We start from the raw sequence: 17,924 nt of genomic DNA, 5'->3' as shown, positions 1-17,924 counted from the left end.
GGGAATAACAAACTGAATGTTCCTGCCAAGATAAGGCCATAGTCGGCATAAAATAGGCCAGTGGAGAGGAATTCGTCACAGCAGCAACCATAGGTCACAAGGTTATGTTGTTGTTAAAAGTCTGCTTATGATAAAGACAGATCGGACATGTTGTTTGTCTCACGTTGCATGAGCTGCCTTCATACAATGTGAGAGTTATGAACACTTTTGTCAAACATTTATCTGAATTTCAACTAGTGCCTTTATTGTTTAATACAAACAATTGTAATTGCACTAAATTAGATAAAAAAATAAAATCATATATAAAGATATTATTCAGTCTTCTTAACTAACAAAATAATCCATAATCCAATGTCTTGCAGTTAAATTAACTCCAATAATAGAGTTATTTTACATTGCAAGATAAGATAATTGCAGATATAATGCTATGAAGTACTAGACATGTTCACACGTTGGAGAAAACACACTCTTATTTTTGCCCGGGTGGGTCACTCATTTTTGGGTGTTAAGTTTTCAATGGCAGCTTTTCAGAAAGCCATTCTTATCTCCCGGCATCCTTTAAACAAAGTTAATGCAGGACGTATTGGAATTGAAGGCAAAGAAGTGACATGTCCAATTCTTTGTTGATAAGGGCTTGGCCAGCATGCTTGTGCTGTCACCTGAAGACAGCAAACAGAGAGAGTGTGTGTGTGTGTGTGTGTGTGTGACTGTGTGTGTGTGTGTGTGCCAATGTGTGGGAGGGGTGTTTGGTGAGCGGAAGGAAGGATGACAGTAGGAGGGGCGTGGAGTGCAAAGCTTTAATCAAGCTTTTAATCTTCCGGCACAAATCAGAAGTGCCACGTGCCTCTTTCCTTCATCCCCATGTTAGGAGTGACAAAGGCTGTCAGGCGCCAGATTTCCCTATGTATGCGATCGGATAATTGTCAGCGGGGCAGTGAAAAGAGCTGTTGGGTTTCAATTGACAATTGATTCTTTGGACATGCATGCACGTGTGTCTGTGCGTGTGTCAAGCGGTTGGCGGAAAGGGGGGGGGGGGGGGTTGTTATGGAGCATGTGGGAGAGTAGCAGCTTGAGCCCAGTGTCCTTTGTCATCCCCTTCAACCCCCCCCCCCTCATACACACCCACATGCACACACAAACACCCCCTTCAAACAAGCCCCCCCCCACGCACACACATAGACACACCCTTTAAACACACTCCCACATAGTCCAACACACACTCACACACACACACACACACACACACACACACACACGCACACAATTCAGCAACACTTGAGCAAGCAATTGCAGCGGCCCCCATCCCCCCTAATAGAGATGGAAGAGTGCATGGGCAGAATCGAAAGCTCTGCAGATGACAAGGTGGGAATGGATGGGATCGCTGTGCCCTTGTCTTGTTGCTCCATCGACACCACACGGACAGAAAACAACACATGGATTCCACCAATGAGATGAGCGGGAACCAGGAGCCCAGAGACAGGCTCCAGGGGAACGCAGCATGTCCAATCCATAGAGGCTGGAGATTTGATCCATGGATGAATATTGAAGAAAGCGATTGAACTACGAAATAGAATATAGAACAGTGTGGAAGATGAACTTGGAGATGAGAGTAAGAAGGTCTTATACAACAGTTGTCCTCGGGTCCCCTCCATCGAACATGGACTCTGGATGTGTGCTGTTTTCCCCAGTAGGTGCCACTGTAGAGTCAGCCTAACGGGCTGCCTCTTCATTCACCACATTTCTTTTTTGCGCTCCTGTTCACATCAAACTCAAGTCAGAAGGTGTGACATTTAATTTTTTAGACTCAAGTATGTTTGCAACTTGACTTAAATATACAGAGGATTCACAATTTGATGGGGGGGGGGGAGATATGCAGACCATCTTGTTCAGATGATTTAATTGTTTGACTGTATTATGCCTTCTTTCATTCTGAGTAAATATTGAGTTCCTGGCTCAGTTAAATCTGCTGTACAGGTATGATTTGAGTGTCCTTAAGAGACATTGGAAAAGTCCCCCTCTTTCTGCTCCCTCCCTCCCTATGTCACTCCGTAATTGAGATTAAACCACCATGTGGGTAGCTGTGATTGACAGGTAAAATGGATTCTCTGAACAATCAGGGAAGTAATGCCCTGATTGGTCAGAAATTACCCAGGAGCGGTCTACAATATAAATAATCTCATACAGAAGCAGGCGTACTCAACCAGAAACGATATTCTCACAGATCATTTCACTCAGTAATTGCTGACGGAGGGCTATGATATTTTCTAACAGATTAAACTCAAAGGATCGCTCTTAAATCTAAGCGACAGCACCTTTGTTGAACAAGCATCTAGATCTGTAATCCAAAGCCATTTCTAGAGGGGTGACCTATACAGGAATCAGTTGTTGTGAATGTACAGACTACGGCAGGGGGAGTCAGTGTGCTCAGTTCTAGACTGACTTTCACAGGTCAATGATCTCTCATTACAAGCTGGAAGCTCTGAATCCTGTTCCCTAGCAATCCTCTCTTTTCAGGGACACATGGCTGATAAGTAGCAGATAAGCCCGTGTTGCATTTCCCCTGCAGTGATGGTCCCCACACACGACACTGGGCGAGTGCAGTGGTACCGGATCTGGTCGCCGGGTTAAGGCGGGAAGGTGGGATAATAATAGATGAGACTTGATTTTGAATTGTCCTTAAAGAGGAAATTCATTGCAACTAAAAGAGAATATATAATTAAAGGCTTGCTATTTTAATAATGAAATGCAATAACTGAAATATGTGCGTAAACAGCTTAACAAATTGTGTGGGTACTGAAATATAACATACATATAATACCAATCAAAATGTTGCAAAGAGGGCGGAAAATATGTGTTGGGAATGAGTCACATTCGTCCCACTCCCCCTAACTACTGCAGATCTAGAAAAAGGACTGCCCATTAGGTGCCAACTTTTTAATTAGTTGAAGGGATCTGCATAGCAAAACTCAAAGCGATATTTATACAGAATCATATAGTGCTGGCTGTTGGTACATCTATGACTATAATGTGCAGGTAAATGCTGAGAGGCAGGTTAATGCTGTCCCCTCTGCCTGGAGAATTAATCACCCCGTTTCCCAACTACCTGCCAACATAATCGAGCAGAGAGATAGCGAGGACTGCCAAAAGCGAACAGGAAGAAAATAGGGAAGGCAAACATTTTTGCATAAATCTATGTTCTATATATCGCAATGTATTTTTTTACTTTTCTTTTCCTGCCTGGTTTGCTGGTCTACCTGACCACATATTTCAGGTAATTTCTAGACTTTCTCTCTCGCTTGTCACAAATATCAGCAAGTGATCAGAGACGTACACAAGGATATGGCATTCAGAAAATAAGAGGTGTATGCGTATGCGCCCGCGTGTGTGTGTTTGTGTGTGAGAGAGAGAGAGAGAGAGAGAGCGCGAGAGAGAGAGAAAGAGAAAGAGAGAGAGAGTGAGAGAGACAGAGAGACAGAGAAAGAAAGAGATGAGAGACAGCGAGTAGACCTTCCGAAGACACGTCAGGTCAAAATTGAAGCACTGCCATTTGCGCCCGTTAGCTCTCGGGTGTTGAGAGTTTGTCTTGGACGATGTCCTTCACTTCCACCTTAGCCCCCCCTCCCTTCTCCCAACGTCAAGGTCCTCTCCCTCTTTCCTCACTGCCCCTCCCCTTCCCTTCCAGCTCCCCCTCTCGCCTCTCACGGACATCATAAATTTCTGAATATAAAGCCTTGTTTCCAGTCCAGTGGACACACTCTCTGACACCAAAGGCCTTCGGATCCTCCCTCTGCACCTCTGAAAGCGCTATGGAGAAACCTCTTTTATACGCTTGCTTACTCTCTCTGTGTCCATAACACGGGCGGGGGGTCCACATTATGGAGATGCTGCCCTGGAAGAATGCAAATTATACACCAGGGACATACCTTAAAAATATTGTCAAGGTACAAAGACATGGTTTGTGAGTGGAGTTTATCCAAGGAGTGTTGCCATACTTCCAATGCATTTAGACCAGAAACAGACATTTGTCAGTCCTGGTACTGTCCCTAATACTATTTGTGTCATTTGCTACACTACGACACAAAGACACTCTGTGTCAGACACAACAAATATATTAGCATATCCCTTGCATTTATTCAACCATTGTGTTCCACCATCTGCCAATATTCTGATGAAGACATTAAAAGCTTTTCATTTAGCTGATTATTGAGAAATTTCCCATTCAGCCGAAATAAAGACAGAAGATCCCTCAATGTCTCATCTATATTTGTCCCTGATAACTAATTTCTTTGCGAAGGAGCCTGTCTAATTGAAGACGGATTCCTTCTGCCCAGAGGACTCCTGATTCAGCAGATATGTACCTATGGCCAAAAAAGCACATGGCTGCATCAGTCGCTGTACAAAAGCCTAGAGAGTGGGATACATAGAGAGGAAATGCAGCATTACATTCGGCTGGCCTAAGGAGAGGTTCTGGAAAACCAAGGTAGGATGGGAAGTCGGTCACCCAAGCTATTCTTAGTAAGGGTGGTGAAAGGGTGATTTTAACTGGGGGTATTGTTGGACGGGGGAAAGGAACACCTGGTGAAATAATGTGGGAGGGAGTGTGGGAGTGTGCATACTGAGCAATAAGTCAAGCTTGTGTTGTCCCCAAACATTACCTCCAGCATGTTTAAGAGCCGTTTTAAGTACTGTCAGACTAACATGGCTGACTCACATATCTAAACGCTTAAGGGAATATTGGCTTCTTTTTTTGTGAACTTGAAACTACTAGGATGGAATTTACTTTCATGACAAATGGGATGAAGATTTTTCGTCAGGGGTCTTAGATTGAGTCATTTTTCACGCACAAGAGCATGTGGTGAACAAAGATAACGGAACTACTTCCAGAACATGACAACCAGGTCTCTTTTTGGCCCCATTTCTAAAATTTTAGAACTCTGTCATGATTCTCAGCAATGATATTTGAGCACATGGCATGGATCAGTGGAGGTCTTGGCCTTGGACAAAGAGAGGGTAGTTGATTAATCTTTGTGTAACAGTGCTCTATATGATACTGGAACCTTTAAGACTGCTCTTTCTCGTATAACAAGCTAAAGGGCATGTTGAAGAGCGGGAGGAAAAAAAAGATACAGACAAAGAATGTTAAATTGTTAAAGTTTGAAAGGTGAACAACCACTGTACCTGTTTGAGAGGTCGGTGTGAATTTGAAGAATTGAAAGAAATGATGCTAACCCTAGCTACAATCAGTTGCGGGGGTTCAGTTTTGTTGGGGGGGGGGGGTTGTTCTGGGATGCGCACGCACAACAGATGTCACACAGGGCGGACTCAAAGTAACACGTCTCAACTGAATGAAGCATTTCCTGATCTCTGGGAAGATCTCAAGCTGTATACAGCTGTATACAAAAACAGCGCTTTCTAATTAAATTTTTATCTCTAGCAAAATTACAGAAGTCCGGACCTCGGTGACCTTAAATCTGGCTACGGGCATGACCGCGTGGCTTCTGAAATTAAGGAATGACAAGATTGGTGGATATTGCGTGCAAGCCTTTTGGCCATTATGCAAAACATACTGCAGCTTTAATGTGTGAGGAGCAGCAATTATTGTGGCCTGCATCTCGCCGGGATGCTCTTGGGCCGTCATTGACTAGAGCAGCTGTCTCCTCGAAAGTTGGCTTGGCTTCACCACATTATAGTCGTGCTTTGTGTTTTGTATGTAGCAAAAATAAGTTTGTTCTGTTGTAGACATATTTCGTGGTCTGAAAGCGTACGAAATGGTGATGATCACTTATGATGATATGAGTTCTACATCTCTCTGAATAGCCTGTGTTTGGTTTTTCAATGTTGGGCACAACGCATGCCAAATATCATTGTGCTAAGCTACATGATGCTGCAGCCAATTAGCCAGCCCATAATGTTATACAAAATGATTTTGTATCGTAATCGGAATTGGCTTTTGCAGAGAAAAGGAACGGCCAGGGATTTCTCACTACATCACGCTGAAACGTCATTGGTCAAATGGGGAGACCTTTGAGTCACGCTTTACATCAGTGTTGCGATTCAATGAGGGGAACACCTGTTTTGGCTCTACCACTGCTGAGTGACGTGTGTGTATGTGTGTGTGTACTCTAATACCTTTAAATGTGTGTGTGAGAACACACACATTTAAAGGTATTAGAATACATATTTTTGGTAACCTTTTCTTGTGTCTCCATTTATATTTGTTACACCTAGTCACAGAGACACACCATCTAGTATGGATAAGTAAGAGAGATGTGTTTATGTCAGGTAAAAGGTCACTCATCCCCTACCTCCAGACTCTTTACATCATTTAAACTTTTATGTGACAATGTGTCGAAGGCTTTGTTTCTCTGAAGGCGTGGATACGTTATCTGGGTATATTTCCATGCCTTTGAGGTCACTCCTGAAAAGTCTTCATTCAGTTCTCTAAGGTTATGCCAAGGCTAAGTAACTGAAAATCAAAACAACTCAAAGCTGACAAACTTGAGTTTCAGGACAATAAGTTAAGTTGAATAAGTTTACAATAATTTGGTATCTGAAACCCAAACTTTTATTCGCAATTAAAAATGTTGATGTGTGATGATGTGGCAAAGAGTACCATTTCAGTGGTCTATTAATATTTTCTCAGTGAAGCAAGGGCGCCCAGGTCTTTGCTCAGCCGATATAATTGTTTAATCTTTTTAATAAAATATGGTTCTTTTAATAACTGCAAGATATGAGTAACTTTATTGTACGTCGATAAATGAAATAATAAGCCAAAATGTATTTCATAGGATGGTGAAGCATGGTGTTTAAACTTCAGTTAATAGGATCAAGTCATAGATGAAAGACGTTGCTTCATCATTTTTGGTGAACACAGTATCCCCAAAGCAAATTTTAGTCATCAACAGCTCAAAAAAATTCACATTATGCCTAATTATGCTCTCTTGTCTTTTCTGTGTCGAGACAGAAATCATTAGAAATCACAGAAGCCTTGGATATGGAGAACATTAGCATGTTTTTTTCGGTGATATATGTTTATTTGAAAGAGGATTATTTTTTGTTTGTTTTTTTGCCATTCAGTGTTCTTTTAAGGTATGGGTAAACAGCAACAATAGCCTTGCATTTCTACCACCAGGAGAATTTAATTCGGTAAATATGCCTACACACAAATTAATTATTCTCTCACTTGTTCCATTTCTCTCTCCAGCACCTGAATCTCCCAGTTGGATGCATATCATCAGTTCCCCCAATCCTATTTGTCAAACATATGAATAATAATCACATACTGTGGTAATTCATTGTTTCTCTTCAGCCATATTAATGTGGAACTCATGCATACTTAAACTGCTATTATTCCGATATGGGTCATTTCCCGGCAACAATGGGTTTTGCTTTTCCAGGTCTGCTGTTTACCTCCGGTCTCCCTGGACCTTGTTGTGCCTGTAGGGTCCACAGAGCCATTTTACTGCACAGTATCAGGGACCCAAAGGCTTTGCACTTAAATGCAGTTTTGGATTCACCTCTGGAATACGTACAAACGTTGAGAGGTACATAATTTGCATTGAGCAAAAACAAAAACAGATTGTATGTAAAAAAAACACCATTACTCATGTGGTTACTGAAATTTGTCTTAGAACATTAATATGCACAGAATGAGTAAATACAATCTGTTTGGATTTGTCAGGTATTCATCTCTTTACACATATTGATTGATAAGGATGAATGAAATATCATTGATCAAGTTGTGTGAGGTGTGTTTTAATTTAAGTAAATATGAGCACTGCACATGTTGTGAACTGGACAAGTATGCATGAATCACTATGTGGCAGTTGACCCTGCTAAGCGCCACCTAGCTGGCTCCACTGGGCTCCTCCGACACCAGGACACAGGTAGTCGGTGTCGAGGCAGTTTATTGCAGCGCTGGAAGGAACAGGCAGAGCAGGTGTTGCGTACTGGCATGTCAGAGCTCTCCCCTGTGTGTGTGTGGGGACGGCTGGCTAAGCCTGTGTGCTCTGATTACCAAATGCCACACAGGTGTGCAACCACTCCCAGCCCCTGAGTCCAATCAGTCTGACTCTAGCCCGCTGAGGCTGCCTCGACGAGCCATCAACCACACACACTCCACACAACCCCAACACCAAAATGAGGGAAAGGCGAATCCCTATGCCTACGACCACCCGCCCACCCCCTTCCCCACAGTCCAAACAGGGTAACCATACCCCAAATAATGAATCAAAAGCTCCCAAACCCCATGGTCCTCACACCTCTCCAGTTTGACCCCCCCCCCCCCCCCCCCCCCCCCCCGTGTAGACCACAGATCAAGAGCTGCCGCATTGGCTGACAGAGGAGTCCTTGGCCGTTTCAGGGCTGTCTGGACATGCCGTGGCTGTAGGCCCTGTCAGGGCCCAGAACCGCCCTCGGTGGGGCCAACGTCCAGCAGGGTGACGAGGCAACATCCCCATCTCCCGCTCGCCCATGGGGCCTTGGGATGCTGAGCCGCGGTCGGGCCTGGGCTGCTGCAGGCTGGGTCCGGGGTTGCTAGCCACAGACGATTGTATGGTGGAGTCTAATCAGCCCGACTCAGGCCAGGTGAGGCTGCCTGTACCAGCCAGCAACCACACCACTCCACACCAATTTGAATGTAGCTTTAAGAAATGGCTTCAAACATGTCAATGGGGAAGATGACCTATCTTGTTTCATCTATCTAACAACCTATTCGAAGATGTCTGGAATCCTTTTATTTTCTTTTTAAGTCGTAATGCCAATATTGCTAAGCTACTTCAGAAGAGGACGTTGTGGCTTGTGAATTGATCTGCAATACTTATTTATTAATTCTTTATTTTATTTTATTGTAATATTATATAAAAAACTGCCTTTATTTTTATTGGATGATTTTTAATTATCACTTCCTTTTCATTTTCTGTAGTTGCTGGGTGTTGTTTCTTGACAGGGTTTGGGTGGTGAGGGAACGCATGCTATAACACTTTGCTGTGGGCTGAATTGGGAAGTTGTGTACGATTTGTCTTTTTGAATTGCAAACCGAAAACCAATGAACACATTGTTATAAAACTACGAGCGCCTCTCCTGACCATCCAGGTTTGCCATTTGCCCCTCTAAGTGCGGTTGCATTTCGGCTGTCCAACTGATCTGCATTAGCACAGTAGAGATACTTTTTGGTTGGAGGCAGAATTTCAGCAATGCACTTGACAGCAATAGATAACTGTACTTAAGCGGGCAACTTTTAATTGTATTTATTTCAGACCACGTTCTTCTATACTTTGAACCAATGAATGCTTTTTAAATCGTACATTGGCACTCCTTCCACCTCTGCTTGACTTAGACAAAAAATAGCAAGCATTCGATGTTCTCTGTTGCCCCAATGGTGAACCAAAACAAGTTATGGACAGCAGTGAACAATTTGAAATGAGTAAACTCCACATGATAATTGGGAAGCCCATAGGTTTGAAACATTTCCCAATGTTCCCGCGTCCTCTGACTGAACCCTGGGTATATCTTGACAGCAGAACCCTCTGTGGGCCAGGCTGTATTCCATACTTCTGCACATTTTGAGGGGGACAGATTTGCATAATCTGCTATGTGCTGTGAGTAAGTGTGAAGGAGTATGTGTCTGTGTTGGTGCAAGATGGATCTGTGTGAATTGTTGTTATCTTAAACTTGCACTATGTCCCTTTTTTACAGCAGCTATTTACTCCATAAAAAAAAATCGAGACTAGAATTTTTGTCAAGGATAAAAACATGCTTAAATCTTCTCAAACTTGATAAGCATGACAAAACATCCTAGCCACAGATTTAAATGAGGCACACGAAGCAGTTCCATTGACCAGGAACAGGGTTGTTATAGTACAGCCGAACCTCTCCGACCTGGGTCACTGTTCTCTAGAAAAATGTTAGTTGATTTCTGGAGTGATGTTCGAGGCGTGACCGACCTGCCACTGTAAGGATAATTAAAGGGCTTTTAGGTCAACACGCCACCATGCTTCAGTGGGGAGGTCAAAGCAGATAGAACACATTGATGTTTTGTAGTAGGTAGTATCTGTTTAAAAACATAAAGGTGTTCATTTTTGCTATTTAATCTTCAGATGAAAGCGAAAGTTAGAGAAATATTGACATGATTCAGCAGTTAGCTTCTGGATTTTGCATGGTGATTCTGTGGAGGTATTGCACTGTATATTACAAAGACAGAACCCAGAACTTGGTGCAAGATTTTGACAATTGGTTTTCCATTCGAACACCATCGCAAATACACAGGTACCAATTTGCATTGGTTGTTTTTTGTTATTGGCTTTGTGTACCACAGCCTATAGTCTGGGGTACATACTAGTATTTGAACACACACTCTAGTACACACACTAATCTTTGCTATGTGCAATTGTTTTCACAGATATGCCAACACAATTGTCTGAGTTACGAAAGCCAATTCCTAGCCCATTGCCAATTACAATTACAATTACTTTTTTTTTAATTTCTTCTTTTTATCTGGGACAGTGCACATGAATCAACATTGATTTTATCAATGTTTCAATGTGCCGGAGTTAGCTAATGAGCAAATGTTCATCAGTATTCCTGTGCTGGTTATTTAATAATTGGTTGCCTTATATTCTCATTACTTCAGCAAGCACTATAGTACAACACAATATAAAAAATTACCATTCGATGCAATACAATGAAATACAATAAAATACAATACATTATGATATATAAATACATTACAAAAATAGCAAAGTATATCAAGTCAATGCAAGAGATGAGGTTTGTTGATAACTCATGATTGCAAGTTTGGTGTACTTCAAACCATCTCTTAAGGTTTGTGTTTACAGGTGAGCTAATAAGTTCTCCCTCTTAATTCAACTTACCGTATTTTCCGCACTATAAGGCGCACTTAAAAGCCGGTAATTTTCTCAAAAAACGACAGTGCGCCTTATAATTCGGAGCGCCTTATATATGGATCAATTGGTTAATTGGTTGATCCATACTGGTTGTAAACGGCGCTCTGTCAAAATGTTTCAGTATGAAAAACCAATAAAAACAATTTAATAATAATAATAAAATGTTTCACTACGACTACGATAAAGCCACACCGCTTGCAGCATTACGGCTATCGTAGTCAGTGCACACAGCATTTTACTGCGCTTACTCACAGTCCCAGTATCTCACAGTATCACACTCACAGTATCTTCTATGCTATGCGCCTTATAATCCGGTGCGCCCTATTTATGAAAAAAGTTCTAAAATAGGTCATTCATTGAAGTGCGCCTTATAATCCGGTGCGCGTTATAGTGCGGGAAATACGGTAATTCAAATCTGTTTTACACTATTCCACCAGCATAGGGTTAAGTGTGTACATGAAGTCTCCAGATCTGCCATTTAGCAAACATGCTGGAAAGCTGTGGTACTTCAGACAGCTTCATCTCATCAATGCTAGCTGCCATTGCTAGATCGTTATCTCCCCCCCCCCCCCCCCCCCCCCCCCCCCACACACACACACACTCCCACCCTCCATCCCCTTTAGCAAAATTTCTCTCTACCGTCTAGACTTTTTTCAACCTCACACTCTTTAAACTCCTAATTATCTTGTTCACAAGGAAATCACAGGGGGTGCTTCGGCTGCCAGACCAGATTTTCTCATCAAGATGCAAGTTCAGACCAGAACAGTGTGGGCAGGACAGCAGGAGGAAAAATTTTGTTTCTGTCTCTTTGGTTTTCAGTCACTTTCAGTCACGTGTGTCGCAGCCTTTCTGGAACTTTCCAAACCAGTGCTCAGGAGAGCTTCACGCTTTGCATGCACCAAATTGAGATTAATGCAAAATCTAGTGGGTGTCAGTTTTCGAGCGATGTTAATTGTTGATAAAAAACTTTCATTGTCCAATGGGTCAATGAGTATTTGGGGCATATATCAACAAACACTAGACACAGTTTTAACAGGCAATCACATAGAGCTGTGCAGCAGCCGCTGGCTGGTGCCGGTCCGGAGTGAAATGTTCATGAATGTGTGAATGTTTGAATGTGTGTAAACATTCATTTATATATATATATATGTGTGTGTGTGTGTGTGTGTGTGTATGTATGTACATAATTGTGACATCAATAGAGGTGTGGTCTTCCAGAGATAATACATTCCCTACGGCCGGTTTCAGAATTACAATACAAGATGTTCCCTGGAAATAACTACAAGTGCCAAGAGCAGCCAGACAGGAGGGAGTTTCTGTTTGAGCTGTTTTAGCTATTCATAGAGTTCAAACTATAGACTTTTTGACTTTTTCCTGACAAGATTATCAGAAATCTTTATGTTATGGATATTTTATGATGTTAGATCCAGTTGACCTTCACTTTAAGCTATGAAAAGCTGGTTTGATTTAGCCTTTTGTTTGTTTTATTTGTTTCTCAATAAATAAATAAATATCTGTATATATATATATATATGTATAGTCATGTAATTGGAGGCTGTGTGGCATGCTAGAGACATTCACCATCATCTTGCATGACACCCCTTGATAGATGCGCCATCAAAATCAAATTCCCCAAATGTAAATTTTAACCTTTAGTTAACGAATTTCCAAAAATACACAGCATAGGCAGGTCAGTGAACGAGACAGAGTGGCCAGTTATCTCTAATAGCATCACAAGTGTGTGGGTGGAATACTGTGTGTTACAGTTGACATTGTTTTAGTCACATTCACACAGTCAAAATCTTTCTTAGCATACAAAATGAGTCTTACGAGAATTGCTTCTCAATGAAATGCCAAAATCATAAGTGTATCATCTACCACATTTGTATAAATAAATCCATAATATATATCTCAGGAGCTCTCTCAACTTTTTTGTCATACTTCTTTAATCTTCATTTGCTTTTCATTCTTTCGATAAGTTAGTCTCAAATATTTAGGCTTGTATATATTGCCATTCTGCTATTTTGTAGCAAACATTTACGGGAAAAAAACACAGTGGGCTATGGATACTGAAGACAAATGTGTTCTGAATTGAATCTGAATCCCAATGCTCAAAGCTCCTGTTAATCAAAGTCGAATTACTGCTGAGCATTGCTGATTGCAATGACGTCATTTGCCAATGTTTCTATTGAGAGAAACCAGGGTGGGAAAAAAGTTTTTATGTCCTGCATTATTGAGGGAACTGGTGAGGTAGAATTTGTGCATGTGCAGATAAATATGCATATCTGTGCAGTGTATTGTTGTGTTCATGTGTCTGTTTACATATTGTGATGTACAACATGTCTCAACAAGATTCATTAATACCGAAGCTTCTCCCTTCTAAATGAGCTACTGCCAAGCAAACAAGTGTCATAATGCAAAAGCCTTTCTATATGACTCATCACATGTTTATACACAAGGTGTAATTACACTGTTAATTTGGGTTGGCATTTCATTATTGCACAAGTATACAAGAAAACAAAAATAATAATCTGTGTACTTACTCTAGCTATTAACTCCAAATAAATTTCTCAATACTCCTCCATTACCCACCTCAGCCCTCGATGGGTCAGTGTTCAGGCTGTGGCTATTACCTGAAATGATAATGACCTTATTTCAGTGCTAAACCTAAAGTGCAGAAATCGCTCAGTACACCTCACACACCCATGGCATGTACACACTACTCTCTCATTGGACGAAAGCGTGTAGAGAATCAACTTTTGCAGCCAGAATATGGCTACTAAGGGAGAGAGGGGGCATCGTTCTTCTGAAGTCGGGTCTTGCAGCAATTTCCATGCACAGCGGCTTTCTTTGCCTCCTTTTTGCATTCCAAGCTTGAACACTTTTCACACCACTGGGAGATTAGTTCTCCCTGAGTGCTGGCCACTCTGGGAGAATGGCCTCATTACCAGCCAGCAGTAGTGTGCTGAGGGCACTCTCACTCAGTCTGCCTTTAGTCCAGGGCGGCGCGGCCTTTAATCTGCTGCCACATTCCAGATATGATGGCGGGGAAATTGAAACCCTCTACAGCAGGGAAGCCCTGTGTTATTATAGCATAAAGAATGGTTATTAAAGTGTACGGGCGTAGGGGAGTCTATCCTATTAAGGCCATCGCGCAGGGTGTCTAGCTAGGTGTCTGTGTGTGTGTGTGCGTGTGCGTGCGTGTGCGTGCGTGTGTGTGTGTGTGTGTTTTCGATATCTCATTAATTCTATTATGCTCTCCTTCTGGTCTCTCTCACCTTCCATACCTTTCATTCCATCTTCAACAATCTCAATAAAAAAATTGGTCCTAGACCAACCAGCAAGATTTTTTGCTGGTTGTCTACATTCTATAAATTCCACATATGTGTTGCATAAAATGCTAGCGAGTTATGTTCAGATAATACAACATAAGTAGAACAATAAATACAGTATGAATATAAATAGTTGATTAATGCACGTATAACTAATGAAGACAACTGCACAACAAAACCTTGAATGTAGTGCATCCAAATTTGAAAACATTCTTCCAGGTATTTGGTATCTTATTGCCAAAATAACTGCTCAGCCCTGTGCCCTGTAGTTATCTTATAATTCTTAATTTCATCAGCTTGAATTCTATTCCTTCATTCCCAGATTGGCTAATTTGTCAACACGTCAGCGCCTTTGCATAGAATGCATGATTACAAAATGATTTATGCGACGCAAGTACTGCATGGAAGTTTGGCACCGAGACACCGCTATTACCCAACGAAAGTGTGTGAAAAGAAGAGCACATCTGTTGAAGCTGTGTGAGGGTGTGATGCTCCGCCCAGCAATGAAACACTGTGAACACTGAGTCTACTGTCTTGATCAGACTGCATCACCGCCGCCGACACGCTCCGTGATCATAGATGAGTTATTGACCTCTCTTAGAACACAGACATTTAAGGGACCAAAGCCATTCATCATAGGCTGTGACTTCATAGAAAAGGCCTCTCGGTTTGCTTGGTTCAGTTCGGTACATTGTGGCATTTACCATTGCTGTGGTTTGTGATCATGAGTGTGTGCTAGTCCAAGATGAATGCAAGGAGCGAAACTAACCACGACGTATACTTGTGGAGGGATAAAGACATAAGTAAACATAATGGTTGCGCCTTTGTTAATTAGGATGTTCATCCTATTCATTCTGTTCCTTCTATTCTAACAGCAAGAGGAGATCACACAGCTGAATATGAAACAGTGTAAGCAAGGTGACAATCCACACTCAATTAGTCTTGTCTGTTATGAACGTATATTTCTAAATGCTGGAGATGGGAAGAAACATTTCTGGCTCTTCAGTCAATGCGCTTGCAGTGTCTATTAACAGAGTGCTGACCTTTTATGCCATATCCCCATTAGCACCGGTCGAGTCCTCATATCTGCGATTGTCACGAGTACAACATGTGCTGTACCCAACTCAAACTCAGTGAGAAGGACCACCTTCTAACCCACTGCCCGAATTAATGGAAATGAAAACCAGGACCATGCTCTGAAGCCGTGTTCTGAACATGGATTCCAGCCATAAGAACTACATATCTTGATATACATCTAGCTAAGAACATGAGTAGCCCACCTATAATGGCATGTGGCATGAGATAACAATAGATGTGCAAGAGATGGGCATGGCAGTGAGAAGAAATGTGGAGTGTTGTTTTAGCAGTTTGCAAATGCATGCAAATGCAATGCAGATTGATCACTGTCTTGAGTTTATGGTTATTATTCAAAGCTTTTTTGGGGCTTGGGAGGGAGACTTCCCAGTCTCATACCTACACGTGATTTATGAACATCCGTGTCCCTATATTTTTTCATGCAACATGCATTTAACGGCGCAGGGGGGTGAGTGTGGGGGGGATTCTATTGTAAAATGGATTTCAATCTTTCATGCATAACTGCATACGTGCACGCTGGCATTTTTCATTATGCACGGTGTGTGTTGACCTTAGTAAAATCTGTTCTAGTGGTTGAGTATACCTTATGAATGCACACAAGCGCATATCATCACGTCACCTCAAAAACAAAGTCAAACATAATCATCCATCTTTGCCCAGCAACTCCCCTCGTCTCAGACATGGAATCGGCCTCCCTGCTGTGTTTCTATTTTCTGCATGTATTTTTAGACAAGGCGAGCAGCAGACGGACGACGCCGCGACGAGCCGCTCGCTAGGCCACGTCACAGGGCTGTCAATCACTCTCCTGGCGCCGCGAGTGCCTCAACCCGGCCTCTTCAGAGAATGCCCAGGGTCTTCTTCAGAGAGCTCTCGCTCCCGACGGTGATGTCTTCTGCCGCGAGTCAAGCGGCTACTCAATAACGACACCATCTCCAAGGATGTCCCTTGTCTCATGGTGAGGGGAAGAGCCGATGACAGACCCTGAAAAAACACGCATTTATCTCGATGATAAATCGCCGCGTGTTTTGGCATCTGACAGCTGGCAGGACGGTGACTCTGTGTGTGTTTGTCGCCCGAGCTTGTGTCGATGAGCTTGCGCGTATTAGTGTGTTTCTGTGTGTGTGCTTTTGTGTCAAGCATGACCAGTATTGTGTGTATTCTCCTGGCGGTGTCGGCTGTCATACCCCTCCACCGCTCCAACCCCATCCTACCCCCCTTTCCCCCAATTTTACAATGGCTCACAGCCAGCTGTGTGAGCCATTGTCGATAACTGTCTATTTCTGGAGTAAACACTCTCAATTCAAGCTCTTCTCTATGCGATCTAGAATGAAAATGTGTATGTATTAAACAGCCTATTGGCCTAAACTAAATAAGTGCAAAATGGATTAAGAAATTATTGTTTCACGGTGATGATGATGCAGGCAAAACAGGGATTTCATATTGAGCCTTCTACTGCCAAGTCTTCCTATAAAACAACAAACCAATCAATTATCAATGGGGGTTAAGTTTAAATATCACCATGTGACGATTTGATGACCATGATATCAACCATAAAGCTTTATATAAACTTAAAAAGCAAAAAAAACAGATGAACTTTTTATCCATATTTAAACTCACATTTACGTCGTCATTATGACTTGCCTACCATAACCCATAATTGAATAGTGTAAGAAAATGATACCATAAATAAATGACAGGTTCTCAATGGTATTAAAGGGTCAAAGACAGAAAACACCATCTTTCCCAGGCTCGCAGATGCTTCCAGCTGAATTTCAGAAGTCAACATGTCAATGTATAAATAATATGTGTGCAGAAGAAATGTCAAAGTCAAATTCAACATGCCACCAAACAAACACAGCTGTGACAAAATTTCCAGCAGTATGGTGAGTTTAGTGTTTGTAATTTGTCCTAGGGAGGAACCAGCCAACGGAGAGAGAGTGTTAGCTCAGCTGTGGTGTCAGCAGATGGCGAGTGAAAGGCAAAGGTGCACAACCTGTCCTGGGATCTCTCATGTTTATTCTCAACATGAACTTAGCATATATCTTCATATACAGGTATCCAAAAGTTCACACCCCCAGTCACAAGCCATGCCTCACAGTTCTCAAAACTTTTGAGAAGTTTTGGAAAACAGAGTAGATTTAGATTTGGTTGTATGTTCTGATCAGAAACAGACTGCATTTTCGGAAAAAGCACTCTGAATAATGTGCATTTTGGCAATGATTTAGATTATTGTATTCAAATGTTCTTGATGAAAAGAGTGTTTAATGAAAGCACATCCAAAAGTTCTACCGTATGTTGTTGGGAATAACATTTGATTCACAAACGTCTGTAAGTGAGGGAGAAGTGATGTAATTTGAGAACTTTTTTTGTCGTATATACTCGAACATGGCTCTGTCAAAGCTGCACTGATTTTTCAATCATGTCGGTCTCTCTGTGGGAAATCTAGCTTGAAGAGTCCACCTGGACACTATTAGGCGAGAATCTGCTACTGATTAGAAATTATACCCCGAGTCCTCTGGGAGTCCTAGAGTTTCAAATTACCTCTCAGTACATGGTTCCACACCAAGGAGGATTCCTTTTTCAAAATATGAAG

Source organism: Pollachius pollachius, assembly GCF_949987615.1.
Source record: "Pollachius pollachius genome assembly, chromosome: 3".
Lineage (NCBI taxonomy): Eukaryota > Metazoa > Chordata > Actinopteri > Gadiformes > Gadidae > Pollachius > Pollachius pollachius.
Note: the sequence above shows the minus strand (reverse complement) of the source record.